Here is a 6,585-nt window from a genome sequence, read left to right on the forward strand (position 1 = left end):
TTCTGGTTATCCATCCTTTATCAGATCGATAGCAAGCAAATATTTTCTCCCATTATGTAGGTTGTCTATTCACTCTATTGATTGTTTCTTTGGCCGTACAGAAACTTTTTCATTTAATCAAGACCCATTTGTTAATTTTTGTTATCTCTGTGATTGCCCTTGGGGTCTTAATAAATTCTTTGCCTAAGAATAGAAAAAACCAGCAGGACGTTGTGGCGGGCACCTGTAGTACCAGTTACTTGGGAGGCTGAGGCAAGAGGACCACCTGAACCCAAGAGTTTGAGTTTGCTGTGAGCTATGATGATGCCATGGCACTATACCCAGGGGGACAGAGTGAGACTCTGTTTCAAAAAAAAAAAAAAGGCTCAGTGCCCGTAGCCATAGCACAGTGGTTACAGTGCCAGCCACATACACTGAGGCTTGTGGGTTTGAAATCGGTCCAAGCAACAATGACTACAAACAGAAAAATAGTCAGGTGTTGTGGCGGATGCCTGTAGTCCCAACTACTGGGGAAGCTGAGGCAAGAGAATCGTTAAAGCCTAAGAATTTGAGGTTGCTCTGAGCTGTGACGCCACAGTATTCTACCAAGGATGACATAGTGAGACTCTGTCTCAAAAAAAAAAAAAGAAGAAAAGAAAAAAGAAAAAATTCTTTGCTTAGGCCAATATTCTCTAACATTGTCTTCTAGAATTATTATTATTATTATTTTGAGACAGAATCTCACTTTGTTGCCCTCTGTAGAGTGCTTTGGTGTCATAGTCCACAGCCACCTTAAACTTTTGGGCTCAAACGATTCTCTTCCCTTAGCTCCGGAGTAGCTGGAACTACAGGCGCCTGCCACAATGCCCAGCTATTTTTAGAGATGAGCTCTTGCTCTGGCTCAGGCTAGTCTCGAACTCATGAGCTCAGGCAACCTACCCGCCTCGGCTTCCCAGAGTACTAGGGTTATAGACATGAGCCACCGTGCCCAGCATCTTCTTCTAGAATTCTTATAGTTTCATGTCTTAGGTTTAAATTTGTTAGCCCATTATGAATTAATTTTTCTTTTTCTTTTCTTTTCTTTTTTTTTTTAGAGACAGAGTCTCAACTTTGTCACCCTCAGTAGAGTGCAGTGACGTCACAGCTCACAGCAACCTCCAGCTCTTGGGCTTAGCTGATTCTCTTGCCTCAGCTTCCTGAGTAGCTGGGAATACAGGCACCCGCCACAACACCCGGCTATATTTTTTGTTGTTGCAGTTTGGCTGGGGCCAGGTTTGAACCCCTGATCCTTGGTGTATGGGGCTGGTGCCCTACTCACTGAGCCACAGACGCCACCCTATGAATTAATTTTTGGGAGCAGTGACAGCTGCAGATCCTTTTTCAGTCTTCCACATGTGGCTACCCAAATTTCCCAGCACCATTTATTGAATAGGGATTCTTTTCTCCAGTATATGGTTTTGTGTGCTTTGTCAAAGATCAGATGGCAATATGAGGATAATTTCATATTTGGGTTCTCTGATCTGATCCATAGGTCTATGTCTCTGTTTTTTTGTGCCAGTACCATGCTGTTTTGGTTACTATAGCCTTGTAGTATAGCTAATAGTCTCGTAAAGTAATGCCTCCTGATTTGTTCTTATTGCTCAAGGTTGCTTTTGGTATTTGGGTTTTTTTTTTTTTCTGGTTCCATACCAGCGTAGACATATTTTTTCTAGATCTGCAAAAAATGACATTGGTATTTTAATGGGGATTGCAGTCAATCTATAGATTAATTTTTTTTTTTTTTTTTGGTGGAGACAGAGTTCATTTTATCATCGTTGTGTGACTGGAGACGCAAACAAACAGCAGCTTTGCCGTGGGTGTAAACTCGCTCCTGTAATTATTATTATTATTTTTTTTGCAGTTTTTGGCCAGGGCTGGGTTTGAACCTGCCACCTCCGGCATATGGGGCTGGCACCCTACTCCTTTGAGCCACAGGTGCCACCTCCTGTAATTATTAAGTCAAGAAACAGACTACACGAGATGAGATGGCGTGTAGCAAAGATCTTTATTTAGGGGTTTGATTTTATACCTTTTTAGTCACGTACACACTTAATCTATTATCTATTAGTTTCACCATTACCTCAATTTACCTATCTGAAATCAACTAAAAAGGAAATATCCTGTTACCACATCAACACAATCACTTTTGCAGTAAACATCTTCTTCTAAACACTGACTAATCTCTGGGGAGGTGTGTAAACAAAATCATAAAGAAGAAAGTAGCCACAGGGGAACAGAGTTAATGGAAGAATATCTTCAGCATTCACTCAGTTTACTCAGTATGAAGTAACGACTGTGTCTTTTCCTCAGGGCAGAGCACCTATAGACCTCTGACAATATGTTGATAACACACGTCAACCCTCTGGTCCGTATCTCTGAGGAAGGGCGGTATGCCCTTTGATTTCAGGCTTCACGGGGTGCACAGCTTCAGAGAATGGGCTTGTGGAATTTATAACTCCAGGGAAGCCAACTCTGTGTGTATCCCAGGGGGGCCCATGTCCCTTAAGCCTCTGGAAGAAAAGCAAGTCATTTTAAACTCACACTGAGTTCACTTTGTGTGCTTGATGTAGGATATGTTTATTTCTAAATATTATCCTACGATCGCCCTCAGTAGAGTGCTGTGGTGTCGCACAGTTCACAGCAACCTCCAACTCCTGGGCTTAGGCGATTCTCTTGCCTCAGCCTCCCGAGTAGCTGGGACTACAGGCACCCGCCACAACGCCTGGCTATTTTTTTGTTGCAGTTTGGCCAGGGCCGGGTTTGAACCCCCCACCCTTGGTATATGGGGCTGGTGCCCTACTCACTGAGCCATGGGCACCACCCAATCTATAGATTACTTTGGGTAGTATAAACATTTTAACAATGTTGATTCTGCTTATTTATGAGCATGATATGTTTTCTCGTCTGTTTGTGTCCTCTGCAATTTCCTTCCTCAGTGTTTGTAGTTCTTCCTGCAGAGGTCTTTCACCTTCTTAGTTAAATATGCAGGGTAGCCATAAAGTTCGTGTGAATTGCACACGAACTTTATGGCCACTCTGCATATTTAACTATTTAACTAAGAAGGTGAAACTTCTTAATTAAGAACTTTATGGCCACCCTGTGTTCTTAGTTATTTTATTTTCTCTGTTGCTATTGTGAAAGATATTGAGTCCTTGACTTGATTCTCACCTTGACTATTGTTGGCATATGAAACTGCTACTGATTTGTGGACATTGATTTTGTAACCTGAGAATTGCTTCAATTTATTTATCAATTCCAGGAGATTCGGAAGAATCTTTGGGGTTTTCTAGATATAAGATCATATTGTTGGTCCATGTATGGTGGCTCATGTTTATAATCCTAACACTTGGGGAGGCTGAGGCCAGTGGATTGCCTGATCTCAGGAGTTCAATGCCAGCCTGAGCAAAATGACACCCTGTCTCTAAAAATAGCCAGGCATTGTGGCAGGCACCTGCAGTCTCAGCTACTCAGGAGGCTGAGGCAGAAGGATCACTTCAGCCCAAGAGTTTGAGGTTGCTGTGAGCTATGACTCCGTGGCATGCTACCAAGAGTGACAAAATGAGACTCTGTCTCAAAAAAAAACTTGGGCGGCACCTGTGGCTCAGTGGGTAGGGTGCCAGCCCCATATACTGAGGGTGGCGGGTTCAAACCTGACCCCAAACTGCAACAACAACAAAAAATAGCTGGGCATTGGGGCCGGCACCTATAGTCCCAGCTACTTGGGAGGCTGAGGCAAGAGAATCGCCTAAGCCCAGGAGTTGGAGGTTGCTGTGAGCTGTGTGACGCCATGGCACTCTACTAAGGGTGATAAAGTGAGACTTTGTCTCTACAAGAAAAATCAAAAAATAAAATAAATAAATAAATAAAAGATTAAAAATCTTATTGATAGTTTGACCTCTTCTGTCCCCATTTGGGTACTCTTGATTTCCTTCTCTTGTCTGATTGCTCTGGCTAGCACTTCTAGCACTACCTTGAATAGAAATGGTGGGAGTGAGTAAGTTCTGGTTCCAGTTCTAAGAGGTAATGCTTTCAACGATTCCCTATTTAGGATGATGTTGGCTGTGGGTTTGTTGTATATGGCTTTTATAATTTTCAGGTAAATCCCATCTATGCCTATTTTGTTAAGTGTTCTTATCATAAAAGGGTGCTGAATTTTTTCAAATGCTTTTTCTGCATCTATTGAGAGGACTATATGGTCTTTGCATATAGTGAAGCATCCTCGTATCTCTGGGATGAAGTCCACTTGGTTGTGGTGGATTACTTTTTTGATGTGCAGTTGAATTCAGTTTCCTAGGATTTTATTGAGAATTTTTGTATCTGTATTTATAAGAGATATTGGTCTGTAGTTTTCTTTTTTTGTTGTATCCTTTCCTAGCTTTGGTATCCGGTGATAAGAGGTCTGTGGAGGTGCGGGGAGGGCAAGCACAGCACTCCAGCGCTCTGTTCTCTTGTTCCCCTTGCATTTTCTGATCTTGTAATGTGTATCACCCTGTCACCTTTTTTCCCCACGCTGAGTGTTCTGCATTGCTTCTTTGTAATTTCACAATGTTGCTTCAGAGAAGAGTGATCTGTATGTAGGCAGCTGCCAGAACCTTTCACTTCTTTCCTTGGGAGTGGGGTGCTGGCAGGCTGCTTCTAGTTTACCATTTTTTTCCCCCCTGAAAAGACTTTTAAAAAAGTTTACTTGAGATCCCACAATCCCATTACTAGGTGTCTACCCGGAAGAACAAAAATTGTTTTACCACAAAGACATTTGCACCAGAATGTTGATTGCAGCTCAATTCATAATTGCTAAGTCGTGGAAGCAACCTAAGTGCCCATCAATCCATGAATGGATCAACAAACTGTGGTATATGTATACCATGGAGTATTATTCAGCTATAAGAAAAGATGGAGACTTTACATCTTTTGTATTTATTTGGATGGAGTTGAAAGAGATTCTTCCTAGTAAAGGATCACAAGAATGGAAAAATAAATATCCACCTGGGCATAGTGGCTCATGCCTGTAATCTCAGCTCTTGGGAGGCTGAGGCAGGTGGATTGCCTGAGTTCACGAGTTTGAGACCAGCCTGAGCAAGAGCAAGACCTCATCTGTAAAAAAAATAGCTAGGCATGGTGGCGGGCACCTGTAGTCCCGGCTACTGGGGAGGCTGAGTTAAAAGAATAGCTTAAGCCCAAGAGTTTGAAGTTGCTGTGAGTTATGACTAACTCCATGGTACTCTACTGGGGGCAACAAAGTGAGGCTCTGTCTCAAACAAACAAACAAAAAATATATCTACTGTACTCCATGCTAATATGAAACCAATATATACACAATTATGTGCTCATATGAACAATAAAACACAAATATAGTCTAGTACGGGAGTAGAGGGAGGCAAGAGGGGGAAGGGGAAGAAGGAGGACGATCGGCAGAAGGAGGGAGGGCATGAGGCAGGATCTCACCTAATGAGCACATTGTGAGGGTATATAATACGCCCCCAGATGAGGGGCTCTTTTACAACTGGAACTTTACTCTGGAAGTGAGAACAATGTAACCTAAAAATGTGTACCCTCATATTAATTTGAAATTAAAAAAAAAGATGAAAAAGAAGTGTACTTGAATTTTGTATCATTCAAGGTCCCTGTAAAAACAGCACATTTAGACTAGAAATTGAAGAATGTTTGGGGCAGGATAACCAATATCTTTCCCATATATAATTTTTTGGTTAGATCAAGGTTTAGGAAAACCTATAATGGAGCAGAACCCTAGGGTTAGCGAAGTTGAAAACTATAACCACTTCTATTCCTTAAGAAGAAGATGGCTGGCAAATATCCACAAGACAAGTTACCTTATGTACTGAATTACTGGGCCCACTTCTAAAGTGGATGACCTCTAGTGTACATTTATGGGGAAATAAATATCTTCAAACTTTCTTTCCATTCTGAGAGAACCATTCATATCCTTCTCCTGTCCTCTTTGTCATCAATTTTTCAATCTTGTTCTTCTGAATCTCTGAACAGCCAGAAAAATTATTAGTCAATCACCTTGAATTATTGTAGATCCTTACTTATCATAGGCCATCTCTCTTGCTAAAGGAGATTGGCTAGACAACTAGATTTATAACATGAAGTTGTGCCCTCTGGGAGGATTATCCTTCACCAATGTCTTTCAAGGCCATCTGTGTATAAGGTTATACATTGTAATAACTATTGACTTCTGGTTGGTACTAGCATGCTATGCAGCTCCATCTATAAACCAGGTCTAAGCTTTTACCATCTCCATTATCTGGTCAAAGGCACCTCTTATAAGGTCATAAGTGTAGATTAAAGGCAATATCACAACACATTAGAAGCAAGTACCATGGGAGTATGAATCACCAGCCTGATTATGCCTTTTCTGAACTTACTTGGGCCAAGTTTTGCATATGCCATTTCTATTTTACAATGGAATTCTGCTGGTCAGTCCAGTTTTATGATAATGTAGGTAGGATAATACCTAGTTCATGGTGGACAGTTACTTTGTTGGGCTTTTAGTTTTCTACCAGGGCCTAGTAGCAAGCCAAATAGTACTTTTAAAATGGAAAATTG

The sequence above is a fragment of the Nycticebus coucang genome, chromosome X (assembly GCF_027406575.1).
Source record: "Nycticebus coucang isolate mNycCou1 chromosome X, mNycCou1.pri, whole genome shotgun sequence".
In the NCBI taxonomy this organism is placed as follows: Eukaryota; Metazoa; Chordata; class Mammalia; order Primates; family Lorisidae; genus Nycticebus; species Nycticebus coucang.